Consider the following 25,191-nt stretch of genomic DNA (forward strand, 5'->3'; position numbering starts at 1 on the left):
TTTTTTGCTCTTCCTTAGGAAAGTTAAGTGCATTGAAGTTGCATTAGATCGAAGCGTTTTTACAACCATCCCCTATACAACGCCGAGAAACTTGCGCCTGTTAAAAATTTCTCGACCTAAACCGCTAAGAAATAGCATTTCAAGATAAGAATTTATATATGCAAAATTTGGACGGCATGGGTCAATTTTTGTTGCGATCCGTTGCTTTTCATTAAATCGTCTCTATCTAATGTTCTTGCCTTAATATCGTAACATGGTCTAATTTCAAGCATGTTGTGATAAATTCCGGTCCCTACATGTAACGAAAAAGGCCAATGCTCTCAATTAATTAATTTTGCTGACCTTGGGCCGTGTCAGTTCACCTATATAGGTTGATCACCTCTTACCTAAGATCTGCATATTTTTAAATGCGTCCTGCGTGAACAAAATTATGAAGGGTTTAAGTCACTGCTCGGATTTTTGTTCGTTTCTTTATCTCCATTATTTCACGCTTACATCTTTTATTATGTTTTTTTCTTTCTCGTAAATTTAATTAAATCTCTAATTTCCACTCAAGTGCATTTTTTTTTTTTTTTTTTTTTTTGCTTGGCAAACAGCGAGAAAGAGAGGACATCAAAAATTAAATTTGTTAAGCAAGTCAGTAGCATCTGTGTTTAGGGCGAATTTTCTTTACCCTCAGATACTGAGCACTTCGGAGATTTTGTAATAGTATATAGATCAAATCGATTTCCATCACCGATCATTCAAATCGATTTCTATCGCTGATCATAGGTTGATTACAAAAGTATGTAAAATTTTAGATATGTATTTTTAATTGTCTTAAAGCAAGTCAAGGCTGTAGAGTGAGACACGGCCCATCATCAAATACCGTATACAACTCTTTGCTTTTTTGAAAAAGTTACTATCTGATCAGAACTATTTTCAATAGCGTTCGTTCTTGAAGCAAAACACGCCAGTGTATCAAATTTTATTAAAATATCTGAAAAATGATGGCCTGTAGGTTGGACATAAAAAAACAGGCCTGAAAGAGGGACAGATAAACTTAAATCCCAATAAGAAAGAGTCTGCTTTCGTCGTAGTCATAGCGAATGCTCGGTCGGGAAAGGCAAAGCACTTATTCATCCATTAGGCTGCGAATTTTTCCCTATCTCTTTCTCCTTCGTCAGTTCTTTTCGACAGTCATCGCATTGCGGGCTTCCACTAAGTGATTGATCTCAAATTCCTCTGAGTGTTGCATACATCCGCATAAACTTAACACATCCTTCTACCGTAAGTGATATTATATAGGATATAAGAGGAACACTACGTCCGATTTTCTCACTAAGAATAGACCCTGTGCTGCCCCTCTTTTTTATATTACAAACCGAGTAATTAAATTAATATATTTTTATCTTCCGGCGAATTATATAAGTGGTATTAGGAAACATGAGAAAAACACAATGTTTTTTCCCTGTTTTTACTATCTTCTCAACCTCACCTCTCATTACAATGAAAACATTTTCGAATACACACATAATTGTAAACAACGGTGAAAAAAAGAACACAACTGCAACAAAGCTTGACTTGAACAAAAAGATAAAAAAAAAAAAGAGAAGCAAAAGCAGTAAAAATTCCATAAACTTTCAACCGAAAGATTTTACACAAATTTCCGCTGATTAGTGACGCTCTGTAGAAGCTACACAGAGAACAGTGCAAAAAAAAAAAAAAAAAAAAAAAAAATAAGTAAATAAAAATGAAAAATAAAAATAACAAAAAAAAAAAGAAATTAAATTAAAACAAAAAAATTTAATTTAAAACGCAAAAATGGCCACTTCCGGCACAACTGGGTTTTTGTTATATATAAAAAAAAAAATTAAATAAAAAAAAAACTAAATAAATAAAACAAACAAACGCTGCAAGTTTTATTAAAAACACAACCAAAATACACATACACGCAGATGAAGGGGCTTTTAACAGACAATAACAAATAGTCAACCATCCACCCACTGCCAGCACTTGAACAATAGTTAACAAAAGAGAAAGTCTGATTTCAAGAAGATATTCGCTGAGTCTCAGTCAATCTCCTGTCGATATGTTGTATCACACAATTTCCCTATGCCCGTTCGCCCGTCTGTCTATGCGACCATTATTGTATATTCGCGCATTTATGTATATATGTGTATATATATGTGTATAATTGTGTGTGTGCTTGGGTTTGTATTTGTGTATTTTATATGTCAATTTTAGCTGATAATATCCTCCAAAGTTTATTTGACTTTAGATATTTATACTTGCAGGCTCGAGATTTCATAATCAGAACGTATTGACGAGCAGCTTTCAAATATTTCGGCGGCAAATTCAAGAGGCAGTCAGTCAATGAGTCAGTCGACTGGCTAATCAATTCAATATATTTTACACAATTCGGTTTTTAAGGGTGTCATGTATTTATGCTTGCAAACATTTGACCCCGTTTTCTTTTCTTCTTCTTCTTTTGTTTTTTTTTTTTTTTTGTTATAACTACTTTTTTACATACAAACTTAAATAACCACTTCTAACGTTAGGTAAGGTAGGAAGTTGGTTAGTAGGTATGGAAGGAGGTAAGTAATTATAAAAAAAAAAAAAAAAAAACACATACACAATCATTAGTAGAAAGTCTTCGGTGATTTTTTAAAATTACATCATTATTAAGAGAATGAAATGTGAACAATGCAAGGGAAAAGCGAAAAGAGTGTACCGCGAGGGTGGTGCCGCATCAGCTATTGTTATTGGTTTTATTATTATTGTATTGCGAACCCATCGGAACCCACTTCTTGTTTTACCCCTCCCATCCACCATCCACCATCCACCATCCACCACCCCCACCAATCCACTATCACATCTACGATTAAACTGTGCGCGTTCAATATTTCGTTTAAAATTTAATAATTTGTGCATCTGTTTTACTCCACACAATCGCTTACATTCTGTTATCCTATAGATCATCTCTTAGGTCTTTGTATGATTTTGAAAACTTTTACATTTAATGAGTGTATGCGTTACGCATATATTTACTTCTGCGTTATGTATGTATCGTATGCAATTTTCAATAAGGTTCCGGAGTCCGGAAACCCATAAAAAGTTTCGTTTTTGTTGTTATTGTATTCAATGAAAAGGAAATCATTTCTGTAGATTTCTACACAATTTGTGGATACTTATGGTTTTGTTTAATAATTAAAATCCTCAAGTGAAAGTGTTAAATAAACAGACTTTGCCATCTACGTTAGTATGCGAGCATAATAATATTATAAATGTCCCGGGCACAGGAAAATTGCAATGTTGCTCGCAAGTGAAACAAATGGAAGATTTTCATCATTTATGGAAAAAAAAATATTATTTTTTTTTTAACTATCACTTTGTGTTCGCTAAAAATAAGATAATTTTTTTGCATTTCTTTAATAAATAATACGAAACAATTTATTAATATATGAACTTTTTGTACCCTTCACCACTTGTGGTGCACTGGTATATTTAACTTGTGCTATATGCATAGCACAGAATGTGTTGGTAAAAAATACCTTTCATTATACCGATCGATTCAACATTGGTTTCTGGAGCGATCTAACCTTGTCTGTCCGTATGTCCATTTTGTTTTCTTCCCTGTTCCACTTGGAGATCGCAATTTTTTAAATATTTTGATGAAATTTTGTAATCCGAGGTGTTTCGGTCCAAGCACAAACGCCTTTTACTATTTCAAGTTTCAATTTCAATCCTCTTACCATCTTCTTACTTTATTAAATTCGTCTAGAAGATGTATGTATACCCAAAGGATTTAATTGATTACTCAGCCAAATTTGAAATAAAACTTAATTTGGACGCCAAAGGACTCGAATGCGAACTTATCTGAACATTATGATATTTATCCAATTATCAATGTAATCCGAATTGAGTAGCCGAGTAGGTAAGAACCGTGACTACAAACTCTGTGTTCGCCGATTTAAATCTCAGTGCGCTACAGTTTCCTTTAGTCGTATTTGCAGCGATTGCTCCGTCAGTGAAGACGTAACACTTACTGATTGTGTACCCAATAATCAGGCTACAGGCGCTTCTCTATATCCCTTCCTTTCCTTTCCTTTCCTTTCTTCTTTCCGATAAGCCCTGGCTGACTGGTCATATAAGAAAATAAATTATATAACGGAATCATTTCCTTATAGAACAATTCAAGGATAAGTCAGTCCTTATTCTCATTTATTTTTGGCGCTACTGCCCAATATTAGGGAAAAATTTCCTTACAATATATCTACATTGCCTGAATGTCTAAGAAGAAGAAGAAGACGAAGAAGAAGAAGAAGAAGAAGAAGAAGGAAAAGAAATTATATTAGATGTACAAAAGAATTTACCCCGATGAAATAGGCTGCTGCATAAAAACTCCCGAAATTTTAAGCATAGATATTGATGTTTAAACGACATAAGTTTCAGTTCTTAAGAAGCTCAAGAACTCTAGTATGCATCGAAATTTATTATTATTATTATTAATTTCGCCAGAGAAATAAATTCTAAGACTAAACTCTTAAAAGCACTAGCATCTAAGGCTATCGGCTTTTTATTAAAAACTCTACCGCACCTGAGATTCGAACCCACGACCATTGACTTGCTAGTCGAGATTCCTCCCCTTCGGCTAGCATCGAAATTTAGAAAGTGGGATTTCCTTTACGGAACGAGATAACCTGAAAAAAAAAATGCAGCTATAGCTAAGAATTTCACTCATGAAAACGATGAATATTCGCATACGTCCATCTGTCTTTGTAAGAAAGTAACCTTCAGCTTAGGCTGGGAAGATTTACCGCCCCTGCGATATTCTCCTTCCAAACGACGCTTATTCCGCTCAGTGTAGTCATGTAATCTTATAAGCGGTTCATCGTATTTTTCTCTCTCTCTCTCTCTCTCTCTCTTTCTTTCTTTCTTTCTCTCTTTCTCTCTTTCTCTCTCTCTCTTTCTCTGTCTTAGGTGAGGATCCCCACATTGTCATTTTATTTAGTGATAGTCTTGCAAATTCACTTGTAAAGTAGGGCTTGGTTTTGTAAGGAACGGTCTGATGGCGTATATTGGAAGACTGTATCTAATTTTTAGGTGTTTAGCTAATTCCTAGTCAAAAATGCAAATTTTTCGGAAGGTATTCATTCTCCTACTCTAAACGCGGGCAAATGTAAGACCATGAACCATGAACTCACTTTTGAAAAAATGCACTTCTAAGCGATACACAGCATAGAACGTATTGTTGCATAACGAAAGGATTAAAAAATATTATCGGCTCCCGCAGTAGCATTTTCCATTCTGAATAATAGAAAACAACCCCGGTTCCCACCTTTTGGATCATTTGATTTGCAAAAGTTCTGCCGTGATTATATATATATTTCGGATCTCTCTGCTTTCAAGTCAAACAAAATCACTAATCCCTGAACTTTCATGTACAAGGATCATCAAACTGATTGGAAACTGCAATCAGCTATGTGAACTGAAACCAGCTCAATATCGACTTTACCAAGAATATATATATATATATATGTATATATATTTATATACATATCTATTTGTATAGATTTACGAACGAGTCAACGTTATAACGAAATCAGTATGTTATCGGTTAGCCCTGATGAATATAAAAATCCTTTTGAAAGTAGTGAACACATACGAAAGCATAGCATTCTGAATAGGTGGATAGTTTAAAATTAAAACGATAAAAATGAATGACCAAATGGTAATGTGTTTAATATCTGAATGAAATTGTTAAATAGAAGAAAGAAAATAAACAAATAAACAAACACTTTGGAATTTCGACCATTGCAATAAAGACAGAAGCCAAACACAAACAAACAAACGTATAACATACAAAAACAACAACAACAGCAACAACAAAAGAAAATAAATAAATAAAAGAAAACAAACAATCAATTGAGTCCCAAAAATTGATTGTTCAATAAAATGATTTTCTTTAACCAATTTCGTTTAATTTCCTTCTTTTATTTTTTTATTTATTTTTTTATTTATTTTTTTTTTTTCTTTTTTTTTCCTTTTTGTTTCTCTCCTTTGTACTGTTTTTTCACTATGGGGTTTTATATTATTAACCATAGAAAGGAACGAGAGGTGTGCTAATCTTCTCATTACATTTGCAACATCCAAGAATGTACGTACATCAGACTCGCATCGTCTACGATCTACCAAATATTCTGAATGTTAAAGACGTGACGGCTAGTCTTTTCTCTTTGTCTGTTATTTTTCAATTGATACAAGTGAAGATCACAACTTTATAGACTTTAAGCTCACATATATATATATATATATATATATATGAGAATGCTTTCTGTAACAATCGTACATAACGGTGCGCATTATGCATATGTGTGTGCAATATGTTGCATCAAACGAGGGTTATTCAAGATTCGTTTCAAAGCCAATAATATTATTTTCGTGTTTTTTTTTTTTTAAATAAATTCAAATTCTTTCACTTTACGTACATGATTTCGTTCAATAAAGACGCATCCGTGATTTGGTGAAAAAGAAAAATTCAAATCAAAAACTCTTTCAGGCATTCAGGGATACGTTTAAATAAAACATAAGCAAAACAAAAAAAACAAAAAAATTCTGAAACAAAACTTAATTTATTTCTTGATCGAGTACACAGGTACATGAGATGAAATGTGTGAAAAATTGCGGTCAGGTGCTGTTGCATTTGATCGTAAACATGTTACTTATGTATTCTTAGATGATTTATCGGTTGAAATGTTCGATTTGATTATGTTGAAGGACAGACAGCATTTTCGATCAGACCGATCATCGGTTGGTGCATTACATTAACATCGCCCATTGTCGGTTTAACTGTTTCACAGGCTGAATAGCTTCGCATTCACGATAGCGCTTTCTAACACTATCCAGTGCCTCACATAAGAGTCTCTCGTCTCCTCACTCTTCTAGGACAACCATCGCAAAAAAATACTTTTCGTTTTTTTAGCCATTGAGAAGTGAAGCAGAAAATTATCAAGAGAGAAGCATGCAACACTTCATAAATTCAGTTATGATTACAGACAATGACACAGATTTTCCATTGAGAAGGTTCGATGTTCATTTACGCAGCCGATCTAATCTCAATGGGTGCGTAAATGATAACGCAGAAGAGGGGAACGAGGCAGCTTTCCAGGGTAATCAAACTCCGTAAGAGTGGCTGGTAACAATAACGAATGGAGTTATAAAAAACGCGTAATCTGGAGAGATATCTGCAAAAAGACATTTTCCACTTTATGGGATAAGTACTTCAAGACAAATATTTCTACCAATGAGTTCAAAGCTTGTCGATATTACATTTTGCGCGATAATCCCGTTCATTGGTTGGGCTTACGCTTGTCTACCGGTTTTGGATGATCTTAGTGAAAGACAACTAGAGAATGTGGCCAAATCCCCTTATGTCCTAGATATGTTTATTGTGTCTGTTATAATTACTAAATATGAGTTTTACTTACAGAACAGACGCCTGTTATGGAGATGGACTTGTTTCCGAATTTTTCCGAATATGATCCTATCTACAACTTTTATTTACCTTATTGTTTATTTACTTCTTCATTGAACTGAATTATTAGGTATTAAAGATGCGGTCCCAGTATAACGAGTAAAAAATTCCATAAAATGAAGAGCATTAACTGCTTTTAGTTTCAGACCGAAGGACGAAAAGTTGTATTGCTTCTACCAAAACCTTTGCACCGCGCAGAAGGAAGCTTCAGAGATCGTACAAAATATATGCATTCTTGATCAGCATCAAATTCCGAATTGATTTAAGCACGTACATCAATCCGTTCGCGCAATATTTGTTGCAAACATTCTTTTGCCCACGAAAATCTACTTCAATTCTGGCAGGGACATTGAAAATTCTTACGCGCAGTTTGACATTAAAGATGGGCAAAATCGGCCGAAATACACGCCTATAGTATCCGCGTAAACTGAAAACACTTCCGTTTTTACAAAATTTGTTTTTTTGCGCATTGCTCGTCAGCAAATAAATCTAAAAAATATTTAAACATATATCTATAGGCGATGCCGTAGTACTTGTACAAAAATGCCGAAAATTGACCACGCCTACCCAATAACGTGCTATATCACAATGTAACTCTTTTCAATGCCTTTAAAACGCGCAGAAGCAAACTTCAAAGCTCCCATAATGTGTAAAAATTCTTGGCCAGTTTTAAATTCACAATGCGTGTCTGTCTATTCGTTTGTTCATCTATCTGTCTGCCCAACTGTGCAGTGGTAAATTTGCAAAAGTATTTGCAAATCGGTCAAAGGACCCGCTTACCTCAATGCCCTCACGCCTATGCAACAAAAACTCGGAACATCTTTGCTTTCTATATTTCTTAGTTGCTACCCATAAATTACAACACATACGCTCCATAAACCTTGACTTTTATTGCGAAAACAGAAAAAATCCCATCTCCCGATATTGTAAAGTATAACAACCTGATTCTGGGAAGTTCGATTCGAGTAGATTGTAATGCAAATGTTTTCAATTCTGTTCGACGATGATGAATGCTAAGCTAAACCTTTTGTCGACGATGTCATAATTATTTTATATGGAATAGTATGCAATTTTGCTTTGATTGTGCATTCCACTGCCACTGCCAGGTAAGCCAGACGATCCAGATAGCGTACGTATATTTTACGTGTTAATATATATGAAAAAGATTTGTTCTTTTATTTGTCATTTTTTTTCAAGCATTAGTCATCAAATTATTTTCAGGTTAATCCGCTTCATCTCAGGCACCTGGACTATTCGCATATTAGCAGTATTTTTGGGAAAAAAAAAGAAGAGAAAATCACCAACGTTTTATGTCTCAACATTCGTGTTTTAATATCTCTTTTATATTAATCTGAAGAAATTTTCTATACATGATTTATGACGTAATTTTCGCATAATAGCAAAATAATCAAAAGGTTAAAAAGTTGTTGCCAAACTTATAAAAATCTGTTACACAAATACTAATCATAATTAGAGAGCGAATGTCACATAATTTACTTACATAAAAATTTTCCTACATTTTATTTCAATGCAATTTATTTAATGGCACACAATTAATGAACGGTAACTAGAACGATAACGATGCAAGTTATGACCAAATCTACGGTTAGTTTTCGAAAGGAAATGAAAAAAAAAAAAAAAAAGCAAAGAAAAAACAAAGAAAAAAAAGCCATTGATTTGAAGGAAAAAATGTGTATTTTAATCAATAATTTTGAACTTATTTCTGGGATATGGAAACAAATAAAACTGCGGCTACGACGCATCATTACATACCCTGCACCGCCCTAGAGTTATTCAAATAATGATTCCTTAAGAAAAGGCTTTAAAGGGAGAGTGAGCGAAAAGCTGGTCCAATCTGAACCATTTTCAATAGCATTCGTCGTTAGGCCGAAATGCGTTAATGTTACCAGATTTCATGAAAATATTTTTAAAAAATTGCTGCCTGTAAAAGAACAAAAATGGGCAGACGGACAGATGGACAAACATGCTAAGATCGATTCAAAAAACGATTATGAAACTAATTCGGGTTCGGTCGGCATAAAAAGAGATGAGTCTGTCGCAAGTCTTTCTAAGTATTTCATACATACGCACAAAGTGTAGGATATAAAGACTAAAGCAATTTTTTTATTGTTATTCTCGTTTTGATGTATTAGTAATTTTCATTCATTGGGTTTTGTAGCAGCTCGCAACTACACACCCACCCACACACACACACACACACACACATGCAGACATACAAACACAGTCACACACGGTCAGGCAGAAGACATCGCATCAAAGTGCAACCCTTTAATTTTTTTCAATAGTAACCCTTTAATTTTTTTTTTTTTATCCAAAATTTGTTAAGCGAAACACAATATTGACCTGACATATGAAAAATAATAACTCGTCAGATTTATAAAATTTATTTCATTTCGCTTAATAATACATACTATAGCAAAAAAACAAAAAAAAAAAACAAAACAAAACAATCATTTTTGTTTTTTACAATTGTGCTTTTTTATAGTCCCTAGACATCTAAGATGTACTCTAGTAACGACCCAAAGTCTGCCTCAATTTGCACATGCTTTAGTGTAATTGTTGTCAAATGTTCATTATGGTTGGACTTTTTTCATAATTTTCCCAGTAAAAAGGGAAATTTATGTAGTCATAAAAATATTTTTCTTTTTATGTTATACGTATCGAGATAAGCGGCAGAGGCGGGGGTAGTCATGCTTTTTGCTCGTTTTGTTTTTTTTTTTTTTTTTGTTATATATTTCTTTTATGGTTAAAGGGTTTAATATATGTAATTTTGATTTAATGGCGAAACGAACGTCTTTCGAGTAAATTAATATCAGTGATACATAAATTTAATCATATTTCGGATACATCGATATTTGCAAAATATTTTGACATTTGTTGAACGCATTTTAAAGTTGAAGGAAATTTTCAAATTTAAACGACTTCCGGTTTAGACGTGGACGTAGATACGCTACAAGTATGTATAGCGAAGACACCATCGCTGATGAAAATGCAATCATTTCAAGGTAGAGAACACATTATGTATATATAATAATTAATATAATATCTATATAGCTTTCAGGTACATATATGAGATTATTTTTTGATCTCATTTCAACTCAAATTTGTTCGAACAAACAAATTTGGAGAGAAATTATTTTAAAAAAAAAAAAAATTAATTTGCAATTTTTCTCCATTTTTTGCTCAGAAAGCGCTTGCGCCGTGGAAGAAGAATAGGATTTATCTAAAGAATCGAGGTCTGGTAAATAGGACAGAAATGTTAACACCTTCGTTTCTATTGTTTTTATTAGGGGTTGAAAAATTTTCCATTTTCCTTGTCGTCGTCATTCATTCTTGAATAGTTAAAGCATCATTTAAAATGAACATTTATTGCCACCCATTCCCATCACCCATCAGGTGTCCGTATTAACGCTTCTCTTATATTGCAAATTTCTTTTCCATTCTATTGGGCCAGAATTATGGTTAATATGTAATTGTGTTTTAAAGAATTTGGAATAAAAGCGCACTTCTTACATAGGTTGAATACGTTGGGTAACGCGCAAACCGCAGAGAATTTAGCGCTGGACTCAATCGGTCACTGTTCAATGCATATTCGTGTGAGAGGGCTTTCATGATGAGCTTATGATGATAAGCAAAAAATTGATCCACTCGTGGATAGCCTGGGAAGACCATTTCGTCTTTTGCCACGCAATTCGAAGGCGGACTCTGAAAAGTTGTAGATGGCAAGGAACACTGCTATGAATAGAACATCTCATGCAATTTTTTCATAGAACTCTCCACCGTCTACACATCCATACCATATAGTGTAAGCTAAGTTGGAATCTTTGATTCCATCCCATAACTACTCCCTAAAATATAAACTATCATATAATTCTGGGATACTTAGTAGTCTTTTATGTATAGAACATTTACTTATTAATATAGTTTTCTATTTAAAATGATTTCAAGTTTTTGGCGTTGACAGCTTGCAGGAGTGATCAAAGAAAAAAGATTATTAATGCAGAAAGCGTGACAATAATTCCGATCGGAACTGCTTTCTAATAAATATAAGGCAACAGCTATCAACTGCTTTTTCTAAGTTATTGAGGGAAGTATTCCCAGTATTTGCTTTATTTCAATCTCTCTGTCATAATCGGCATAATTTTGAGCACATTATGTAGATCTTCAAATGATAATTCCCGGGACTGAAAAAAAAAATTCCACTTTGTTTCTGTCAGCAAAATTCAACTTTATTCATTGGCTTTGTCTCGTTCGAAAGTGACGTGAATTAGTCCAAGGATTGCTCTATCTTTCGAATTTCAATTCGCGCAACTTTCCCACTGCAGCGAACAACTTATGATGTGTGTCTTCCGCAATGAGGTATCTACTTGCAAAAGTAGCGAACGCACTGCATTTTCATATATTTACGATATCAGTTATCTCTTCCAACCGCATTTCTCGGTTATTGAGAATAATTTTCATTATTCGTGAATGCTTTCTACTGGAACTACCTCTTTTAGACGTCCACATTTTTCGAGCATCGTCAATGTTCGTACTATCACCATCAAATCAATCCTCTCAACAGAGAAGCATAACAATGACATTTTTTAAGTCAATGGTTAGCTTGAACGGTACTTTTTAACCCAATAGAAAGCAATGTTGAATCAACACTTGAAATTTTCATTTTCCATTGTTTTGAAAGCAGTGACAATAGCGTCACTAAAGCCGCTCTATGTTATAGAAGAGACAAGTAAGAGCATTGTAGTCAAGGGCGAGGCTGAAAATGGGACACTGTACACCGCCTTATCTAGCACAGTTATGCACTCGTTTTGGTCGTAATACACCAAAAACTACAAATTCTTTTTAAGCAAAGGCATATGTCTCGTAAAAGTGGGGGATGTTCAAAACATTGCACATGGCGTGATCCAAATTTAGCAAACTTTATTTACTTTCCAAGCATTTTATTATTTTTCAGTTCCCGTCACAAAAAACTACAAATTAGTCTTACTCTCCATGTAGGGGCTTGCTTTTCATGATAACCCCTATATATGTGTTCGAGTTTAAAAAATAAACTTATTTGGTCCAAATTTCCTTTCGTTAATTTTTTTGCCAAATTAAATCAAAAAATATTAAAAATTAAGACTTTTCCTGCAGGACTTGCTACTCATGAGAAATCTGATATAGACTGGGGTCCATTAAATAGACCCATGTCCTAAATTCCTACTATGAGCCCGAAGAACTTCCTACTCATGACAAATCTGATATGGAGTGGGGCCTATCAACTAGACCCATGTGATTCAAATTTGATCCACTGAATTTTGATGTCAAATTACTATGATGAACAGATTTTCATCATAAAACATTAAAAATTAGACCGTTTTGGCATATAAAGGTTTACATTTCCTGAGAACCCTTATACGCGTTCGCATTTAAAAAATAGGCCGGCGGAATCCAAATTCGGTAAACTTGATTGCATTGTCAATCTACTATGATGAATCAAGTTTTACCACAGAATATTGAATATTACATCTTTTTCGGATATAGAGATTCGGTTTTTGTACGAACGGTTTTATGAGAGGTGGTTCAAAAAGTTGCCCCAATCGAACCAAATTTTTCATACCAATTTAGAATGTGAAACTGCTCTTACTTAGCGACGTTTGCCGAGATTTTTTAAAATGCGAATTTTTTTGAAAATTGAAAAATCATTATAATCGTGGAGTGGCCGAAAAAGTGGACAAGTGCATCATTTTCAACGGTCTTCGCACTTGACTCAATGCACGTCAATGTACCAAATTTCGGTAAAATAGTTAAGGAATTACGACCTGTAGCGTGCACCTGCACGCATGAACAGCCATTAGACGCACGGACGGACAGGCAAGTTTAAATCGATTCAGAATCATATTCTGAATCAAAATTCGAAAAGGTAAGTCCATCTTAAGCCTTTCTGACTGCTACATACGTCCGCCCAAATTTGTTGTATCCTGTTAGCCCTTGGACGTATTGATTGATGGGCTGTTTTTCGCTTCCTCAAGTTTATGATATTTTATTTATTCCCATGAATAGGATTTTTGCTGGAATCTTTAGCGTACACTTCTAGATTTTACAAAGGGAATGAAAAATTATTGCCCACGATGCAAGTGCAAGTGGTGTGTACAGAAATAATAAACAATCAATGTAAAGGTGAAAAAATGCCAAGAAAGGGGTTAACAACGAGCACCGCGCCTTAGTAAACATGTTCTTTCCCGTTTACAAATGCATACGGGAGGAATTAACTAACGAACAGTGAAATGTTAACTAAATATTTGTTAACAACCCAATAGGAAGCAAAATCAAAGGGAGCAAGAGCGTAGACGCGAAAAATACCGTAATGCGTGCATCGTGTTTTATTTCGCAAACAGTTATATAAAAAATAAAAACAAAAGAATTCTCAAAAATACGACGGAAACTTTCTCTGCCCCGTTGTACATAATTGCAAATAAACGATTTGTTAATACAAAAAAAAAAAAAAAAAATAATATACGACAAAAATAACAACAACAATAACAACAAGAAGAAGAAGAAAAGCAACGCCAATTCAATACAACAAACAATTCCTTATTGTAAATATCAAAACATGAAATCCTGTTCATCCATTTCCACTCACATCGCATGCAAACATGTTTATTTTAGCGCAATCACGTTAAAACAAAATCAAAAAAAAAAAAAAAAACCCCAAAACCCAAAAACCTACGAAAATTCATATAAAAACAAACCTTAAAAAAAGTACCCCAATAACTCTTTAGAAGAATTTTTAATTTCGACACTTTTTCAATATAAACGTGGAACGTGACTATTGCGGTGTCATAAAATTGAAGAAGACTTGAAGAAATGCTTTGCTCATTTAACGTTACATTCAAATTAAAAAGAATGAATTGCTTTGTTGTTGTTCAAAATCTTGTCACACTCTCCGCTATTAGGTAACATAAAGTGCTACGAAAATTTGCCTCAACAGTAAACATTATGCCCACACTAACGTAATAACTTGCAGCCGCACAACGGTTTAACTTTGAAAAGGAATAACAATAGACAGGTAATACGCTTCCCTAGGTAACATTGAGGGCTTACGCAGTAAAGACAAACATACGCAACTTATTTACATAATTGCGTTTTTCCTTTTTCAGCCACAGCACCACTCACATACTGCATACCAGTCACTATCGTAAAACTAAACAAAAGCAAAAAAAAAACAAAAAACATAAAACCTTCAACTTCTAGAGAATCGAAACCGCGTAATATTTTCCTCTGACCAACACCAACACCATTGATACCAAGTATATAAAATTTGCCATTTAGTTTGTGTAATGTGCTCTGGATGCTCGTTGTATGGCACTGGAACGAATGGAACAAAATCGAATAAATTATGAATTGTCGGCAAATTTTCAGTCGACTTAGCCTTTAGTTTATTATAATCCAATGGGTTTTTTTTTTTTTTTTTTTACCCCTTTATAGTCATGGAATGAATCTTTTTCGACTTCAGAAATTCTACAGAAGCTCTTCTGGAGATGGAAAGTGAATTCGAAAAAAAAAAAAAAAACGATATAACACATATATTAAGGTTGATAGCTTCCAGTACAATAGCAGTAAAAGGGCGTCAACATACGAATCATCTGGAATCAAAACTCACAGTCTACACGGCTAACATTCTCCAATGGATGGAATTCTTCTGGTTTCACATCAAATATTTTACGTTCATGACAAGCGGCCGTTTCCATTCATTAAGTTAGATATCGGGATTTCACAATGCCATACTTGCATTACGCAAGTCCACTAAAAACATAGGTCGCGTATAAACATAGGCTTTTGCCCAGAATATCACTCGAAAGATCGTTCAGAAGAACCGAGTAATCAAAATTTATGAGTGTTCGTGATATTGGATCAAGGATTTAAACATTCATTGCCAAACAATGTTAAGGCACACAAAAAAAGCTATAATGGCTTGACATAAAAAAGTTCTACTTGATGAATATTCCATCTACGCATTTATAGCGGAATGTAACACGCTTGATCCATTTCGAAGATGGTTGACAAATTCGATTATTGAATTAAAAGTTGATAAGCTACGGGAACACGAAATTGAAAGTGAAGCATAGAGATATAGATAGGGTAGCATCCAGCTTGAAATGTCTAGCGTTATGTAATCACTCAAAGTCGCTTAAAAAAGTGATATTATCTCAACCATTTTCAATAGGGTACGTCCTTGGGGTACAGTATATCAGTGTACTAAATTTCATCAAAGTATGTCTAAAATTGAGCATAGAAATATAATATGCGGACAGAAATCAGACGGACAGATGGATAGACATGCTTAAGCCGGTTCATAAAGTTATGCTGAAACGATCGTGTATGATAGTAAATCGTGGATCTACCTTAAGCCCTTCTAGGTGTTGCACGCATCCGCCCTATTTCAATATAACCTTCGCCGCAAGCAGTGTAGGGTATAATTATATTTATTGCATATAGTAAGTGTTTAAATATTCAAGAAAGCAAAGAAAAGTTCAACAAGACGGACAAAAGGACAGACGAGAAGAAACGAGAAGAGGCGATTATTTTATCAAACTTGCAAAAGTTACGCAAGCTGGTGCGTGCTACCGTAGGATTAGTTGAAAAAGACTAACGCATACTAATGCATACTGCGATTATATTAAACTTTAGTTCTGTTCTCAAGCTATATCATCGTAATAAGGAAAGAATTTTGCGTTACATTTATTGTAATTTAAAAGCAGTTTACAGCGTGCAACTGAGCTTCGAACCTCCACACTTGATAATGTTTGCTGTTTTTTTTTGTTTTTTTTTTGTTTGGCAGAGTTACGCACTGTAGATGTATCCATGAACATTTTGCCACGTAAAACTTGGCTGTAATGACTTTATGTTATTCATCTCCTTATGAATGTTATTTATCTCCTTTCCGCGATTAAGTTCGTATCATCGAATTGTGATGTTTAGATGAGCAAGGACTTCATTTCCCATATCTTAGAAGATCAAATTATTTCCAGGAACGTGTATTTACAATGCGTCTTCTGATGTTGTCCGCCCAAATGTTGTCGTTCGACTCTCTTCACTCGATTGACTTCGCCTTACGGAAATATTCTGCTTATACATATGCTTTTACAAGCAACTTGTTAGAACCTAAGTTCGTCGAGACATTTCGACAACCATCAACGAAGCATGATTAGGGGGTATATTCATTTTGCCCAAACGCTTGTAACCTCACAAAATCTATATATTCTTAATTGGTATCAAATTGTGAATGGATTTAAGCATGCCAATCAATATAATATATATAATGTTGATTGTATATATTTCCCTGATTGCAAAAATGAAACTATGCGCTTCACATTTGTCAGAAAGATTGGAAAGCCTTGCAGGCGGGTTGGCATTGAAAGTGGGTCAAATCTGTCGAAGGACACGCCTACAGTATCACATAAACTACGAACATCTCTGTTTTTTAAAAGGAATAAATGATTGGTTATTTCTTCATTTCTGATAAACGGTAGAGCGGATAGAACTACAAGCACAGGCAATGCAGCAGCACATCGAAAACAATGGAACAAATCGGCCACGTCTACACAATTTTTTAGGGTATCATAATAAGGGTATAGTGCGCAAAAGCAAACTTCACAAACTCCATAAGACATATAAAGTTTGGCAATGCACCTGAGCATGTCACCTGTCCATCTGTCCGTCTGTGTGCAATTGTGTAGGTTGTGTGCTAAACATGCTCCTGTTCGCAAAAAGCAAGACGATTATCTTGCAAGAGAGTTTGAAAGGGACGTAAACTTTTCAAAGGACACGCCTACAACACCTATATAACAAAGACTGTGAGCACTTTCGTCACACATATATCATAAAAATTTCCTCTTTTACTTTGAAAATAGAAAAAATTATTCACGCTCACCCAGCATTATAGAGTGTGAAAATGTATTTGCTCGCATTCGTTAACGTAACGATGATGATGGGTATAAGAGATTCGGCCACGACCGAATATAATTTTCTTAGCTGCTTTTCTCTGTTTTGTGCTTTGCCGGTTTCGCTCAAAATCAGCTTGCTACGAACTATTCGGTTTCAATTGCAGTCGTCTGACAATGTAAATGAAAATCATTAGAAGAATTGCCTTTTCAAAATTGTAACACCTTTCGATATAATAAATGCAATTTACTTTATTTATATCTTCTTAATGCTCTATTATGGATGCAGATACAATTTGAAGAAAGGAAAACATCTTTTTTAACGCAGCCACAAAACTATTATGAAAGTGGCAAAATACTAAGAAATAAAAAAAAAAAAAAAAAAAAAAAAACAATATACAGAGAGTAAATATTGAAACGAAATCATTTATGAAAAAGGAAGTTCGAACAATTACGAAATCGTTTGTGTAGATTGGAAAAATAAGATGTAAAAAAAGTCATCTCTCCCTGCACCCCCGCATGAGTGAATGACAAGCGTGGGATAGATAAGGAATTTTATAAAAAAAAAAAATTAAATAAATAAATAAATAAAATATTGTATAATAAATAATGAATTGAACGAAGACAAACGAGTGTAATCGACTAAAGTCGAAAAGAAGCCTCAAATACAACCACAAGATACCGATAATTAATCCCCTAATATATATTTATATATATATATATATATATATATATATATAATACAATCCTAACTAGAGAATATGAGTAAAAATAATTTTGAAAGAATTTTCATTCATGTAAATGAAGAAAATAAATAAATATTTGACTGTTCTTTCTTTGCTTTGTTTGCTTAACAAGCCTTTAAAAAGACAAAGATATCACTCCGATTTTTACCTTAATATATATAAAAAACCAATTAATTAATAATTCATTTTGAGGTGAATGCTTGATGCTCACTAAATCTCTACCCTAATGAACACACAAATAAGCAAAAAAAAAATGATATTCGATCGTGACCGAACTTTTTATACCCATCACCGTGCACCTAAAGAAGATTTGAAAAAAAGGTAAAGAACTAAATTTTCATATGGATATTTATATGGTGTATGTTGTTGTATATGTATGAGTAACTAGCAAAAAAAAAAAGAAAAAAGACGAAAAGCACAAGTGTTTACAGTCTTTGTTGTATAGGAGTGTGGGCATTGCAGGCGTGTCGTATACTTGATATCGTCATTTACATTTTACATTGTTAGGCAGATGGACAGACGGACGGAGGAATATGCTTAGATTCATTATGAATGTAAAACTTACAAATTTTTATCCGTTATAGAGTTTTTGAAGCTTGCCTCTCCTCTTTATAAAGCTATTGAAAAAAATTAAATTCTGGTATACTATAATACTGGGTAGGGTTAGTTAATGTTTCCCATTTTTTGTACAAGTACTATAGCATCGACACAAAAATATTTTGTAATGTTTATGATGATGGTTACGATCGAAAAACCAATTTTTTATTCCTTTTGGTGGGCGTGCCTTGTTTTCTCTATTTGTAGAATAAAAGTTTATATTATGTATGTGTAGCCAAAATGCTCACAGTCTTTCTTACAAAGGTGTTGTGGGCGTGTCCTTTGAAAAGTTTACGTCCTCTTCAAATTTTCTTGCAAATTACTCAGCGTCACCTTCATTTTTGCGAACGGGGGAATGTTTACCACAGATCAGAAACAATTGCCCAGACGGACAGATGGACAGGTGAACAGACCGATATGGTCAGGTGCATTGACAAACTTTATATGTCTTATGGAGTTTTTGAAGCTTGGTCTTGCGCATTATGCAGGTTTTAAAAAAAAACAATGAAATTATGATACCCTATAAAATGGAGTAGGCGTGGCCGATTTATTCCATTGTTTTCGATGTGCTACAGCATTGCCTGTACTTGTAGTTCTATCCGCTCTACTGTTTATGAGAAATGAAGAAAAAACCAATTTTGTATTTTTTTTAAAAAAACATAGGTATTCGTAGTTTAACAGGTACTGTAGGCGTGTCCTTCGACAAGTTCTCCTGCCCATTTTCAATACCAACCTAAAATTTCTGGTTAACTTCAAGTCGATAGCTTCACTTTTGCGATCGGGAGAATGGTAACAATAGACATTATGTAGACGAACAGATGAACTGACTTAAATCGATTCAAAATTTAACGCTGATCAGAAATGTGTATAGTTCTTGCGGTCTCCGAAACTTCCTTTTAAAACCCAGAGATGAACTAATAGAATTAATGTTCTGAACACTCAATCATTGTATTCGTAATAGTTTGATTTTTAAATTTGGGTCAGCATACAGCAGGAGAAAGGATACGGGCAGAGTAAATGCGTACATACATATATTAGGTAAAGAAACAATTCCTGATCGGTCTTTTGTAAGCAAAATGTTTCTCTTCATAGAGTGATAGAAAGCAAAGGATTGCTTACAGACAGAGGGCATCATCATTGGAATGGAAGCCCTGCTCGAGCAGATGATAAGTCATCAGCAAGAGAAGTCGCTGACGCCATGAAAACAACATTTGCCGAACGAGCTTTGCCATATAGGACCAAATGTCATCACGCTGAAAAATCATGATATTGCGACCGTTGACCGCAGGCTCTAGTAAGCCTTTCGTTTCACTTCGAGCGAGATTATTTAAACTAGTGTCTAAACCTTGAAGATAATCGCTTCACTTGGCGTCGTCGAAAATGCTCGGGGGCAGAATAACATCATCTAATATATACTTAAGATGAACTTTGACTTGTAATCGATTGCAATTATAATAAGCGATCTGGTGCATAACTCCCATCTATTTATTAATATTGTTGCTATGGTAAGTTTGTTTTGTCTTCTCGTAGATTTCAGGCATCTGAACATGAAGTTTCATGAATTTAGTCGAAGCAGAAAATTGAATGATGCAAGTGCTGAGCCTCGATGCGATTTGATTTGAATGAAATCTTTTCTAGTTTTTCTTTTAGCTACTGATTTATAAACAGAGAAAAAAAAACAACGTATAAAACGATTGAGAAGGGATTTCTAGATAGTATTGTTGTTATATGTGCGTTCTCTTTTAAAAAGCCACAATTACAAAATTGAACAATCAAAACTGGAGAAGTTTGTGTTTTTTGTATGCGATTCTCAAACTCATAAATCACGTGTCACTTTATGGCAGGCAGCATTGTGTTGAGAATACAAAACAAGAAAAAAATGAAAAAAAAAAGAATAAAAATAAACCGAAACCAAAACGAAAGATAGACAATATTCGATGAAAAAAAAATCACTGGCCATAATTTCAATGGCTATGATAGTAAAATCAACGACAATAAGTCTGCTTGGTGTCGTAAAAAAAATCTCGCTTATATTATACTCGGTACGGTTTTATGCAGAAGGGATTTACACAATTATGAGATGAAAACGATCGATAGAGGAGACAATAAAGTCAATGCTTGCAGACACTTGTTAATAGATTTCATAAAATTTGACAAGCGGCAGGGCAGTCAGTCTTTTGACATTTCCATTTATAAGATCAAATTTCTACGCTTTATACAAAATACATTTTAATTCACTTAATAAATGGCATTAAAAAATTTATTGTCAATAGTGCTCATAAACGCATAAACATGCATACAGCATTATCAGCAAAAAAGAATATCTTCTTACCATATACTAAGTCAACTGAAAAGTTCATTAGAGCGATTCGCGCAAAGACGCCAAATAGCAGGTTTGCGTACTATATTATGGCTTTTTATCCTTCCCACAGAAATGAAATTCAGAGCAAGCACAAATCTTTCAAAAAAAAAGGGGCCTTACCATTAAGTCAATATTTTTGAAAGCGTAAAGAATCTTGAATATCGCGTAGATAATTATCTTTTGTAAAAGGTCAGTGCAGGCAACGTAAATTCATGGTGAAATGGCGAATGCGTTAACAGGGTATATTTTAATAGAAAAAAGGTGTTTTGTAGCGGCCTTATTAGTTGCAAGGTGATCATACAATTCTGAACAATGACACGATTTGTCGACTTTTGATTACTTAGCAAATAACTCAGATGCCGGTGAACAGAGAAATGGATGCGATATGTATTTCTCAGTTCCAGTGTCACAGATAATGCCAAACGTAGCTTCTGTAAAGACTGCGCAACCTTTTAACATGTCGCGTCGCTGTTCAAAATTAATTCCAAGGACGTAAACTACGATCTAGTTCTTGCAATAAAAAGTTGAGGGCTTTAACGTTGCCTTAGTGGCTGGTAAAATGTTTTGTAATATTTTGCTGGACTGTAAAAATCAATCGTATTTCTTGAGAAGGAAATGCAATATGAATTAATTTTTATAATATTATTAGATGATGGTTGTAGCAAAGGAAGGGGATGGCTAGCTTGGCAGCTTCGAAATCAGGGAAACCACATATTGTCGCATTACTAGATTAGTTGTAAAACTCTGCCACGATTGCTTTAAAATATTGAGAGACGCGGAGGAATTAAAAAAACAAATCCTCTGAGAGAATGTAGGACGAATAACTCTGAGAGTTCTTTTGCTTAGAAAAGTTAAGCAAGGGAGAGAAACAGTTTGCTTTAGGCCATAAAAATTGATGTAAACCAGAAGGCGAGAAATATTGAAAAAAATATGCTTTGAAACCACGAATTGGACATAACTTTGTTTAGGTATGATGCGGAAGGAAATGTACTTCGGTCAAAAGGAAAAAAGTTTCTACTGTTTTCTGTTTACTAAAAACACAATGCAGGATAGCGGTGGAAATCTTATGATATGCGGCTGCTTTTTCTCGAGACAGTTCATGATGACGAAAATTTTCTTTGGAATGCAAGTAAGAAAATTTCCATTCATTACTGTCAAAAAGTAAAAGCATTCATCGGGCAATATGAAGTGAACTTATTGGAGAGTTTTAGCCATGAAAGCAAGAAAGAAGTCTGGAATTGGTGAAAAAGAAAAAAATGGTTTCTTTCCTGAGAAATTGCTCCCTCAGGCATCCCATTTATTAGGTTTTGTTCTCACGGATCATTTCATTCGCCCAAAACTGAAAAGCAGTAGTTGGTAGTAGTAGAAATTTTGCAAACAATCGGTTATCACTCGAGTTTCAGAGTTCTGAGAGGTTCGATGCTCGGAAACAGATATGGACAATGTTGAAAATGGTGAACGTTTTCTAATAAAATTTGCCGTTTTCTTCGTCAAGTTAGATACTTCTGGCTGGGACTGCTCGCGACGAATACATGTACAGATGCTCGTCGGTCTATTGAAATGACTATCGCGATTATCACGACTTTCCATAAAAAAAAACAAATTTCGCCACAAGGTTTATCTGCTCGCTGGTGTTACGTATTGTTTCGAATACTGTAAGCTTGAGAGCGGGGCTAAATTGGTGGTAAACTCTTGCTATGGAGACTTACAGTACCCCTCTATAGGTTCCAATCCATCGTTCTTCGATGTTGTTGTATTGTTTTTTCTCTTGAACTGGCTATTATTGCCCCGAGTCGCGATGAGAACTCACAAAATACAATGAGTCCGTTTATGGCACTTTATAGTAACTAACGCCAACAAGATTATTTATAGGATAAACTTTCATACCCGCTAGGAAAGGCTGAATTTATGCCTCAGAGACTATGTAAATTTTATGTACTCTTATTCAAGCAGAGGTTCGTAAGAGATCATCATCATGTCAATATAGCCGTGCTTTCATTCTCTCCACCTGTCTGTCGTCTGTCGTCTGTCGACTGAGAAGCCTATGAAATGGGAAACTTAAGCCTGACTAATATATTTGAATAAAATGCGCATGAGATCGACCGATAGTAAGCAGTAATATTTTAGTTAACAAGCTATAGCATCTTTTTGAAGGCAGTGTAATGGTTTAGTATGCAATTGGTTGAGCCCTATTAACAAAACATGTTTCGATTTTTACGCATTACCTTCAACTGAATTGTTTTAAAAAGTTTATCTCTCCGTAAAAGTTGAATTTTCTCAATTAGTTTGGGACGCCAAACCATTATCGTTGTCGTATGTGCTTAAAGTTTGCAACTGGCTGAACGCTTAATGCAATTCATGTTTAAGGGAGCGGAGTTAAAGGAGGAGAAAACTCATTTTCTTATCAAGGCTTAGAGATAACCGAAAGCAAAAGCGGAATGTTGATGTCTCGGTTTGCCAATTACTACAAAAAACTGTTGCAGATTGATTTCTGGCTTTTAGTATGTTAAGCAAGTAGCCGGTGATACGTCGTATGAAGAACAATATCTTTGCACTTGCAACGTCCTAACACTCTAGCCGCCTTAACACGTTTCATGTTTGGTTAAATGCTTTTCGTGTGAACGCGCGTAGCCGCTAATGATTGCCACACTTTAAAGTTAAGTTTATCTTTACATTTTCAATGTTAATATAAAGCTAATGTGTATAATGTATTTATAATAAATATCGATCCGTAGAGTACATCCTTTCTTATAGAGCTTTATTTTGAAGAAAACAAACCTTTATATCTATGACGTTCAAGGCAACGAATTCAAATTTTATTGAACTTCTCTAAAGGAATACATTTTTCTTGCGGGACGCAAATGGAAAAAAAAAAAAACAAAACTTAATGAATTACCCAACTCGAGTCTGTAAGGCATAGAACAGTCAAATTTAGAACTAAAGCTAAGCCTAAGGCATGTGCCAGAGAATAGAAATGAAAACAAATTCCTTTGCCTTTTCGGTTAATTCCTTAAAATATATTAGCAACGCCATCTGTTTCCGATTATCGAATGTTGGCCGCGATTATTTCTTTTAAAATGTTGCTAATAACATCTTTAAATTAATACCAAACAAATCTTCGTGCTCACACTCTCTCTCTCTCTCTCTCTCTCGCTCTCTCTAAACAATTATTATATGAAAAATATCTAATATATCAAGTCAAGCAAACACATTAAGACAATAAACGGAGCAACAACTGCCAAATGCATCCGTAGTATAAATCAAAAATGATTGTTTCGAAATACGGCAAACACACATACATATGCACAAACTAAATAGTGGCAAAACTCGTGTTGGGTGTACATACGATATTTTTATATGTATATACAAAAAATATCTCAAATCTTTTTGTCACACCATTCTCCGCTTAGAGGGGATTTTATATATATATATGTGTGTGTGTGTATAGAAGTTTATAAACATTACTGTATAATATAAAGATAACCGTCATAACTCATTCACATCCTTAAGATTGTTAAGACTGTTAACACACAGACAAAAGAGTGATATAAAGAGACAGAGAAATTTTATAAACGCATACGTTCGCTCCTTTATAATGCTATAAATAAAAGAATAAACGATTTTAAAAATGAAACAATTACGTACTTTTCCGATTGTGAGTGGCACGAATGTAATACATGGCCAAGAAAATTGCCACATTTTATTGGCTACAAAAGAATAGCACAACAAATATATATATATATATTCGGTGTGCATTATGTGAAAGATTGCAACTACAGAGCACTACTACCACATCTACTATGACTAGCTACTTACTACTGCTACTATTGCACTGCTACTTCAGCAGTGGCATATGCTCCGTAGCCTCCCTTTGAATACTGTAATCGAGATAGATGTAAGGCACATACGTCATTGATAATAAAGATGATGTCATTGCTAACAACGGACACATCATACATATGGTTCATCTTATGGATAATATCCGGTTCCTGTTTTATATTATATTTATTATTTCATACAATACAC

This window comes from Glossina fuscipes, unplaced genomic scaffold (genome assembly GCF_014805625.2).
Source record: "Glossina fuscipes isolate IAEA_lab_2018 unplaced genomic scaffold, Yale_Gfus_2 0, whole genome shotgun sequence".
Classification (NCBI taxonomy): Eukaryota; Metazoa; Arthropoda; class Insecta; order Diptera; family Glossinidae; genus Glossina; species Glossina fuscipes.